The sequence below is a fragment of the Scardinius erythrophthalmus genome (assembly GCF_964197995.2).
Source record: "Scardinius erythrophthalmus genome assembly, chromosome: 18".
NCBI classification, from domain to species: domain Eukaryota; kingdom Metazoa; phylum Chordata; class Actinopteri; order Cypriniformes; family Leuciscidae; genus Scardinius; species Scardinius erythrophthalmus.
Genome location: NC_138238.1, coordinates 12,240,539 through 12,252,219, shown reverse-complemented (window position 1 = coordinate 12,252,219; position 11,681 = coordinate 12,240,539).

Genomic DNA, 11,681 nt, shown 5'->3' with positions numbered 1-11,681 from the left:
TACTCTTCGCCAGGGGACATTTTCATTTGTAGTAAATAATAAACCTGCTTCAACCCAGATAGGAGTGATGTGAGTGTTAGATAGCACTGCTGGCTTCTTGAGTGGATCATAATCCTGTTTTCTGAACTAGCACTTAGACAGACCCAGTCATACTGTATGTGGATTATCCAAACTCATGCGACATCCTCTTCACTGCAATGTGGCCCATGGTTTGAGATGAAAACCCTTAGATGGTGGGAACAGACAGCATGAGGAATCATCTTATGAGGTGGGAATAGAAGCCTATCATCGACCCTGTCTAAACCCATTAGTCTTTATCAGGAGAAAAGGTCTGAAGTTCTCCACTGAGATTGTAAGAGAAAAAAATAGCCTGAGGATTTAATGAAAATGACGAGAACTAACAGAAAATGTTCTACTGCAGAAAGCAAACTACAGGAAGCATTTACAAACAACACATAATTGGGAACAGATTGAGTCCAATTCTCAATAGTTCAGTGATTATGACCTCTGGTGTTGAGACTGTAATATTACATCTATGACATTTCACTAATGCTTAGATCTGTAGCACTTTTTGAGTGTGGTGTGGTTCATATTTATGCACTGCTTTAATACATTAAAAAATCTGGTCAACAGTATAGTTTTAGTTTTACTAGAGATGTGTCTGAGGGAAATATGGTTTAAGGTCTATTGAATACTATACTGTAATGTGGTAAGTCTTCTGCATTTCCACAGACAATCTTGAACAGTGTAACTGTGCAAGGCTTAATACATACATTTAATTGTGAGCACGTGAGCCATAAATCCAGAACAAACCTCCTGCTCATTCATTACATAACGTGTCCATAAAAATTATATTCATCTGTCAAAGCTAAACTGACTCTACAAACAATTCAAAGTGTCTGTTTTTCTAAACGATTACCAACTAATCCAATTACACTAATTCACTCATATAAATACTGCTAAAAGCATTAGTGAATGCCTGAATTTATGATTTGCCAAGCTGATATAACAGAGATGTTATACCAGTTCAGCGAGACTCCCTCCCTATAAAAATTCTGTGCATATGCATAAATCTGTTTGAAATTAAATCAAGAGGCTTGGATGGATGCCAGTGCACGCTATTGCACTGATGGTCTTATTAGACATGTAATTGTTGAGAAGACTATTTTCTTAAAGGCTGGTTCACAATGCCCTAACAAACACCAACAGGGTGAAAGATGAAAAAAAAACGAGATGTATAACCAGACACTAGCTTCTGGCAGCCTTTCTGAGGAATCTTAGCCCATTCCTCATGAGCAATGGCCTCTAGTTCAGTAATATTCTTGGGTTTGCGTGCTGCAACCGCCTTCTTCAAATCACCAAAAGATTTTCTGTGGGGTTCAAGTCAGGTGACTGATTGCCACTGTAGAATCTTTCAGGAGTTCTTCTGCAACCAAGCCTTGGTGTAATTTGAGGTATGCTTGGGATCATTGTCCTGTTGGAAGGTCCAATAATGACGCCCATGCTTCAGCGTCCTCACTGACGGCATGACGTTTTCTCTTAGGATTTCCTGATACTTCAATGAATCCATCTTGTCACAGTGTTGGTTTATGTTCCCTGGTGTCCACTAGAGGTCCTCTTCCCCCACAGTGTCATTCACATTAGGAACTACATTCCCCACAATCCTTGTCTGCACTCATCACTGTTCATTGCACCCAGCTGTTCCCCATCATGATTATTAGGTTCTGTGTGTATAAATACCTTGCCTGTTTAGTATTTGTTATGGAGTCCTTGTTACTTGTCACACCACTTTTGACGTATGTTTCTGCTCTGTTTTGTGTTTTGGATTGCTTATTTGGATTTTGACCCCTGCCTGGACTGTTTATGAGTTACGGATTTCCCTAAATAAATACTTACTGCATTATTGGATCTTTCCCTGTCTCCTTGAGTGTGGATCGTGACATATCTTGCCTTCCACACACTGCAGGTTTCCAGTGCCAGAGGATACAAAGCAGCCCCAGAGCATCACCGAGCGAGCCCCCACCATGCTTAACTGTAGGCAGTGTTCTTTTCAGCATATGCTTCATTCTTCTTCCTCCAGACGCTGATCCATAGGGCTGAAAAGTTCCTTTTTTTAATCGCAAATCCCAAAACATTTATATGATTTTGAGCAAATTGGAGCTTTTCTTGTGCTTTTGGGTCAGTAGTCTATCTTTTTGTATCCTGTTCTGTGTTTGTGAAGGGCGATGATATCCTCTCTTAACCTTTTGGACCATTATTTTGACTTAGCCATACTTCTAACATGCAGTCAAACGTGACACTCAACAAAGCTGGGATGCGTTTACCGTACAACGACGAAACTCGCTGCTTCACTACCATAGTACGATGCATCGTTGAAGAAATCAGCTTGCTAGTTACGGGGTTTTTGAACAGCGAATGTGTGCAAATGTACATTTTGTCCGTCATTAAAACGGCGATTTCATCAACAGGTTACAAACTAGTTTGTTGTAGCTATATGGGCGCTCAGTTTTTCCTGTTGTAAAATACATTTGACCAAAATCTCATTTTATAAAAGATGAAATGCTACTATGCACAGGCTATTTAAGTGTAGGCTGTGTTGGCTATGACTAGATGGCAAATGCTAGACCTCTCTCTCAGGTCCTACATGTCTCAGTCAGACATCAAATAAATAAAATATGAGCCTTTATAGACATAGTGATTAGTACTTATTCAAACAACAAGATCTTTGTTTACCCTTGCAAAACTTCGTTCAGCTGCTGTCTGCTATTAGCCTGGAAATCCAGACCTAAATCTGAAAGATTAATGGTCTGGCATCAACTAATGAAAATCGGCCAGCTCGAGGGGTGGCACCAAGCATGCATTTGAAAATCTCACTGCACACAATTGGATAACACTACGACCAATCACAACAAGCCCCATACGCTTAGCTACCAGCAGAGCTAACTGGTAGATTAGACTCTTGCCGTATCCGGGCGGCAAAACAGCAAAAACGCCCTTCTTGCAAAGGAACGATTCGAGCGACGTCTTCTGTTCCTCTTTTAGATAAAAAGCAAAGTCTAACTTGTTCATTGTAGCGGCCAAAGCCGTTTCAAACAACTGGTGTTCATCCATAGCCATCTTGCAATGTTTAATAATGACTTCGATGTCACAGCGCTGTCGTCATCTGTTTAGCTCGCCTCGGATACAAGGGCATATTTAATGAGCATCATTACTCGATGCCAGAGTAAACTCGCTGAGCAAATTCAACTTGTGCTCTCGCGAGAACTCTGGATTTCCAGGGTAGTCTGCAATGCGGCTGCTGTGGAACTTCAGTTCATTCAGGCCCCATCCACACTGCTGCGTTTTAGTTTAGAAACGGAGAATTAAAACGAATACGATCTCCGTCCACACCAGCGTTTTAGCTGCGTATTAGAATTGATCTCCGAACACAATAAAACGACTGAAAATGCGGATCACGTGACCATTCCGAGCGTGAGCCTCTGCGACATCGTTTCTAAAGTCCTCCGTTTTGGGCCTCAGTCAAGATAGAGAGGGCGGAGTTACTGACAGTTTGAGGATGAACAAGATTTACACAAGATCTTTTTAAGAACTTTCATTGGCTAAATATTTGTAAAACAGACAGACAGATGTAAAGGGTGACCAATAGCATTGATTTATTGAAGAAGAAAAAAAACACCACCACCAAAAAAAGGGCACTTTGTGCATGGTGTTCAGAGATGAGGAGGCAAAGTCTTCACTCATTTTTTACTTTTTTTTTTTAATAAATCAAATGCAAATTCATGTCCCAGTTACACTTAATGTTGTCATTTTCCTGGTTAAATAAAAATGTACTTTACATTACATAAAAAAAACATTTTTACATTAACAATATAATTAATGTTCTATTTATTAAAACCAAGTATAAATCTAACATATGATGTTCAGCTGTTCCTTTTAATAATGAATTAATTACAAAAATGACATGACAAAATGCATCCTGTATAAGCATATACAGAGTTGGCAAATGAAAGAGCTAAAACGCGATCACCTGCAGAGTATGTTTAATGTGTTTTAACCAGTGTTTTGGGAAGTTACTTTTTAAAAGTAATGCGTTACAATATTGTGTTACTCCTTAAAATATAACTAATTGTATTACTTTGTTACTTTTTATGGAAAGTAATGTGTTGCATTACTTTTGCTTTTGTTTTTTAATAACAGATAAAAGTTCTATTTTTGGCAAATGTAAAGGCCCTTTCGTACCAAAAGTGAAATGAATAAACCTCAGACAATTCAAGTGCAGGTGGGTTGGCTAGATTGGGTGAGAAGGAATGTTTCACAAGCAGTTGTGATGTTGTGATAAAACCAAAGAGACACAGTATTTACACAGACTTTTCAGACATAACAACCTACAAATGGCTTACTTATAGCTGTCTCTGCCTATTAAGCCGAGATATGAGAAAATATTTTTACATCGACAAAATTACACACTTCAGCTCTTACAAACCTCTGCTCTTGGGTCCAACGGGATGTCTGCAGCAATAAAAAGTGTGAAAAGTGATGATGCAGTAGATGTGAGACTGGATAAATCTCACCCTGTGGCTGATGTAAACTTCATCTCTCTCAGAAGAAAATGCACTGTGCTGTGAAATCATCATCAAGAAATGCACCACTACACCATAATAGGTTGTGAAAGCAATCATTGCCCTTAAGCATTAAACTCAGGTTATCACAGAGGAAGTGTAAGGGAGAGAATGCTGACTGGAGAGCTTAGAATGAATTAGGGCCTGTTAGCTCTGTGGAAACCACTGAACTGAATGTGATAACTTTTCTTTAGCTAATTTAAAGGCTTAGAACAGGCTAAACTCAACCCAGGACTTAAAAAGTTAATGGGCCAAGCTAAAGGTAAATCTGCCAAATGAGAAATTGGGCCTGAAAGTGTTCATTCTCTTAAGGTATAATTCCAAAGATATATCAGCAAACCCTAAGGAGTCAAGTTTTGGCTGATTAGTAAAGGCCAGTTAGCCCATGCATGCTGGTATAGATGCTTTAACTACAGTCTTCTCTACTGACAGTTATTCAAAAGTAGCCATGCCTTCTAAAATACATTTCAATCAAAATTGAACTTTAAACTTTTATTAATTTATATAGAGCTTGTTTTACCAGTGACATCTTTTAAATGTGAAATTGAATTATGTTTTCCCCAGTCTTCAGCATTTGACATCACAGCTCAGGATGTTTCTTAAATCCGAGCAAAAATCTTGACAGACAGAGAGTTAACTTAAAAAGTGAAGACAAATCCCCTGATTTTTTTGTTTGCTCTTTACACAGCCTAGGGCCAGTGACTTTTCTTTTGTTTTTAACATTGCTATTGTGTTGCAATTATTTTAGTATATTCTAGAGTATTTCAGCTTGCTATTAATAGCTTGGCCCCAGTGGCACAATGACCACTTTGCTTTGATTTAGTGTGAAATGTAATGGTGTATAAAAGTTGATCTGTTAAAGACTGAGGAAAATGAATAGTAGAGGAAATGGTTGATTTTTATTGACATTATCTGATCATTCTAAAACCATGTTGTTGTAAGTGGTAGTAGGAGGGCACCCCCGTTCTCTGCTTTTTAGTTAGTAATTGATGTCACCCTTCATCGAGCTTTCGTGTCTGTTACTGTGGGCTGGTTTCATGCTGAGCCTTCACATACTCCTCCCTCCTGCTTTTTGAGACATTGTTCTTCCCCATGTAATGACAGAATGAGGAGAAACATTTCTAAGCATCGATCCTGACAACATATCACATCAATTTCCCTTTTGCAGTTAGTCTGTTGTTGTGAAGTATTTGTGGAACCAGTGTAGCGTTGTATATAAATCGCTTCATAAGCTCATCCCCCCAGGGAACTGGCCAGAGAATGAAGCAGGGTCGTGCATATTGCATGCTGTCATCGGGCGCTGTGGCGGCAGTGGGCACGGCTGCCAGTCGACAGCATGCTGGCACCAGATTCTCCTGAAACCTCATGCCCTCTCCTGATTCATATTACTCAAAGGCCCAACTGAGGGCACTCGCTTTGTCACATCCTTATGTAAGTCCGGAGTGTTTTTGCCCTATACATGTCAGAACTGGGCTTGAGGCTTCACCATATGGTGCTCTCGCGCTCCGCAGTCTATCCGCTCAGCCACGGGCTTCAGGCTCTAAAACTTCAACATACACATGAACTCCTGTCCTGTCCCCCACAATGAAGGGACTGCCCTGTGTGGTTCCAGCAGACAGACAGCAACAGGGATGCCGCAGACATTTTGTCAAGAGAATGGCACGGCATCGAGTGCATCGTTCCATGAAGCTGCCAGGACAAGAGTGGGTGGCACTAGATTGTTAAGTGCCTGACAGATTACTTTTAAGCTTCCTATGAGCTTACAATGTTAGAGACCGGTCTTGCCATGTCAAGATGATGGCAATATAGAGTGTTGTATGTTTTGACACAGCCTGGGCTGAGTTTTAAACACAATTTCTCTCCCTCCTCTCTTTCACTTTCTTCTTGACAGGTCTCAACCAGGGACAGTTAATAATTCATACAGTTTTTGCCTCAGGTTCCTTTTGCAGTTATCATATGTAATCATATGATTATGTAACATATCAATCATATTTCCCCCTTTCCTCACTTCTTTTACTATGGCTCATTGTTTTTTCAGTTTGTGTCCCATGTGTCTTCACATGACATCAGCTCTTGCACAAGGCAAACAATCTGTATATTTTAGGCAATTTAAAATGGGTCCTTCGCGCCCTTTAACTTTTTATTCAGCTGAATTATTTAAAAAAGTGTGTGCAATTCAAGTGAAATCATTGAAACAACAGTAAAACAGTACTTGTGTAATTACATGTTTTATATAATTGTATAAAATGTTAAATCAATTATTCATGCTTACTATAATTAGTTATAATTAGGGCCAGGTTCAACTTAACAGAAGGCATGGCTTCCTACAATTAAAGATTTATCAAACAAAATGAGGAACTGTCCCAGTGGACTACTTGCAGCCAATTTAAACTTAAAAAAGCAGTGTGCAGCCTGACATCAGGCAGCAATGCAAGAGGCGTTTAAATAAAACATTAAATGCACGTCTTTTTAGTCACATTTATAAGTTTGAATTTGGCAGTAAGCATCCACTTCACAGCTTGCCTCTCCCCGGGAAGTGCTGTATGAGAGATACAATTTTTAATAAATTGCAACCAAGAAACAAATATATGGTAATGTTGTAAAAAATTATTTGGACATAGTTTCAAAACAGTGGCAGATTAGTATGGATTTGCTGTAGGATAAATGAGTCTGACAACAGCCAGTGTGCTCCATGAGATTAGTCTCCCCAGGTTCCCTTGCTGGTTACCATCCTGTGTTCCCATGACAATTAGCCACTCCCCCTTGTTATCTTGTTTTCCCTTTGTATACCCCAGTGTTTCTCTTGTTGCTTGTCTAGCATTGCCAATATGTGGTTGTATTGTGTGCTCGTTTCTTGTGGCATCTTGTTCATGTGCCTGGATTTGTCTTGTTCCTTGTCTAGAGTTATTTCAGTTGTCCTGTTTCAATAAACATTTACTGCACTTAGATCCAACGCCTCTTGTCTACAGCAGCCACATTACAGCTAGATAAAGCAATCAATTAATAGATTCAATCAATTAATTCAGATGTTACATGATGTCAGGCACTGTGCAGGCTGTAGTAAGCGCACAATCACAAAGGATAACAAAATGAATCTTTAATAGTAAATTCCACTAGTAACAAGTATAGGAAAATCGCAGGGAAGAAGCTCAGGCAATAACTACACTTAACATGAAACAAAGGGAACTGAGGGCTTAAATACAAGGGAGAGAAATCAACTGAACAGAAACAGGTGCATAGAACTAATTAACAACCAAGGAGATTAACAACTAGGAAATAGAGGTGTAAAGACCACGGCTGCGTTCCAGTCCACTTTTAGACACGCACTTGCGAACTTCCCCTCGGGGGAATCCCTGCCGCCATTTTGAAGAGCGTTCCATTTCGTGAAGTGGACGAGGGAAGTTTATATGAACAGACCCTCGTTCCCTCGATTTTGACAGAGGGAGCGAGTCTACTTCATATGTACACTTCAGGCACCTATATGTCCCACAATGCAGTATGATTGTGACGTCACCACAGATCTCGTCTAATCACTACCACAACAAACAACTCTATGATATATTAATTATAATTGTTTTAATTTAAAACAACCCAAACACACCTATATACATCTGGTTGCTGCATTAAACAAATTCTTAAAGGGAAGAATAATTTAAATAACTCCATAGCTGATTCCAAGTGATCAAGGGCTTACTGTACGTTCACACCGCCGGCGGCGAGAGCGTCAAAGTGGCCGGAAGCCATTCATTTTCAATGAGAGCCGGCGGCGAGCTCCGGCGAGGGCGGTGCGGCGCGTCTCTTGGACGGCGAGAGCGGCAGGAAGAGTTGAAATCAAGTCAACTTTATAGTAATAAGCTATGAAGCGTTTCGGCGGCAACTAGCGGCAACCAATCGGAATATAGAAGTCCTCCGCCTGAGAGGATACAAGAGAACACAATCCTGTAAACTTTGGTTCCGACCACATTAGTTCCTAAGCAAAATGGAGGAAAAATTAATCATTTCTGTTGCGGGTTTCCCGTTATTGTACAACTTGTCCCTGTTTATATCATAGACTGTAAAAAAAGATGGACGACGCCCCTTCGCTCTCTTCCATTGATTAGAACTGAAGCCGCCAGAGTCCCGATATGGCGCTGACATATTGGAACTTGAGTCTGCGCAGTAGCGATTTCGGGACCAGACCTGCGCAGTAGTGAGCAGGAAGTAAAGCCGCGAAATCAACGCTCCGCCCTCACTCTCGCAGGGAAAGTGCATTCTGCACACTTTTTAAAAAAATGATTGCAGTACGACAAGAGGCTTGTTAAAATAAAGTAAATACAATCTCCTCAGTCCTCCGAAGATCCCGAAAAAAATGTCCGTTGGTGCTTCAGTGACTACTTCGCTCGGAGAACCTGTCAATCACAGCTGTCAATCATGACGTTACACCACCGCATCACGTAACTAACTAAAATCCAACTTATTTTTGAAACAGACACTTGAACTTACATCAGCGTGATAAAAACGACAGCAAATGAAAGAAACCACCTTTGGAAAAAAGATATTTCAAGTGTAATTTAATTGTTTAGTTGGTCTCGCGTCCCGTTGAATAACACGGGGAGGAGGGGCTTATGACCTATACTAGGACCAGTCACCGGGGGGCGATCGAGACGTTTTGGCTTCACTTTTCAGGGCTTGTGCGGCACGCTTGGTTTATATACAGGGACATTAATAAAAAGAACGACACATGGAACAAGGTGTCTGAAATTGTTGGTGTTTCTGGTGAGTTGCTGATGGGCATTAACGTTATATATTTTCTAGAAAAAAGCGGGAATTGCATGATAACTTTAGCGCCATATCATGCAAAACAGTTGTTTATGCAATTCTTATTTGCTTTGCGGCCCCTTTAAATAAAGTAAAAAAAAATATATATAACGCATTCTAATCTACCTCAGAGCGTCAGAGCGTCCCGAATCTTTCTACGGCGTCGGTGGCAGGGCGGCGAGAGCGAATTTTGCTGCTTTCGCCGGTGTGAACGTACAGTTAGGACGTTCCAATTCAGCCCATTGCAGTTTCCGCCAGTAGTGGGCACTCGTGCAACGTAAGCAATGACGTACATCCAAGTGAACGAGACGGAGGGAAGTTAGTGAGTGAAGGGCATGACAATTTTGAAACGCAGCCCAGGTTTAGAAAGTAAAGGTCCTCCTCAGTATTTTGTTCCAATCACCTGGATTAGCTAATTAGCACAGTTTTTAAGTCCGGAGATAGAACTAATTAGTGAAATCAGGTGGCTGAGTTCATGGGTGGAATATGCATATGGCAGGACTTTCTGACCCCTGGACTTTACACCTCTGCTAGGGAACATATTTTTTTATAGGGGTAAAAAACAGGGGTGCAAACCAGAGTTGTGTTCATACAACAACGTAACTACCAAAGTACAATGTATCGTTGAAGAAATCAACTTACAAGTCACAACTGTTTCCCGAAACTGTATTGACGCAAATTACAACATTCAACCACGTTGATGATGACACAGGTGGTGGAATGATAACTTCTTTTAATGAATCTGTTTAAGATTTAAGAATCTGCGAATTGTTTTGCTATAAATTACGGATGTGGCATCTGAGGACTAATTCTAATTTTTCTCAATTATTTTGCTTTATTTCCAGATTCAATAATAGGCTTGTTCTTACATCCTAGAGCACGTACGCACACATTAAATCGTTTAGTTTGAAAACAGAACCAAAACACAATGAAACTAAACAAAAACAGAACATAGGCCAACATGTTACACATGAGCACCTTTTTAAGTTATCATTTTTTTAAAAAAACTAAAACTGGCAAATCTAATCCATGCCACTGTGGTTTAGTTCGATTTATGTGTTCTTGCATATTCAACACGCAACTATGACCAAATTTGAATTCTGATAGAAAAGATTGAGAATTATCTTCTGTATGAGAATATGTCAAAGCAATTAGCTTTGTATATTTTGCCACCCATAAAATTTACACGATTAATGTCTCGTCTATTTTAATGTAGTGTACATTTTGTCTCAAGTCACGCCTTATTTTGAATAATGAATTAAATCCTTCATGGGTTCACAATTATCTGCTACACTAAAGGACATATTTAAATGTCTTGAGTGGGAGTGTTGCCGGGAAGCCTTCAATGCTTGTAGTTGCATGAGCGAGTAGAGAACTTTTTGGACAGAAACAGCGTTTGGCATGCAACCCTGAAACAATTTTTATTCTGCAGCAATGTGGGAGGATCCTATTCGAATGTATCTTGTGTATTGTTTGATCTGACAGGCAACATGCTGATGCGCATTTAGTCAATTAGCTTTAGCACCTACTGACTTGCAGGTGCTTGATGAAGATAGATCAGAGTCATCACTGCTTTCAACAAATAAGTTCTGAGATTTTATTTTTTAGCTAGTTAACTATCTTCCTTTAAACTTCAACAGCCTACAGCCAAAAGCACAATGATCTGCACACATTTTCAACACTGAAATATGCCGTGAAGACATCCATCAGTTTCAAAAGGAAATCTCTTGCAATCAGATCTGTGCCTGTTGGCAGTTATATGTTGGAGAACAGCAGTAAGTGGGTTTATTATGAAGACCTGCCAGTTCCGTGGGTGCTGGAACTGGAGCTTACCCCGAAATTTCAGAATTCAGTCTCTAACAACCCGCTAGAAGAAGCGAATGCATTTCTGCACTTGATACCGCATTATTCCCTGCAGTGCTACGGCATAATCTATGTATGATGCAATGTCAAACATTTCTTACTTGCCAGAAGTGGGCGAGCATGTGAAAATAGAATTTCATGCCTCGAAAGAAATAACCTCATGGTCAAAGTGACATGACATATAAAGAAAGCGATGACAGACAGGGTTTGCCTGCATGCATGTGGCATAGGCTAAAATAGCCTATATACATTAGTAGTTATGATGTGAGTGTGCCTATGTGATAATTGCATGCCACTGTGATTCAATGTATATTTACAAACATGTGAGATGTCATTTTCCAAGCCTGTTCCCTCCAATCACCACTGAATCGTCAGTCTATCACTGATAGGCTCTTCTCCTAT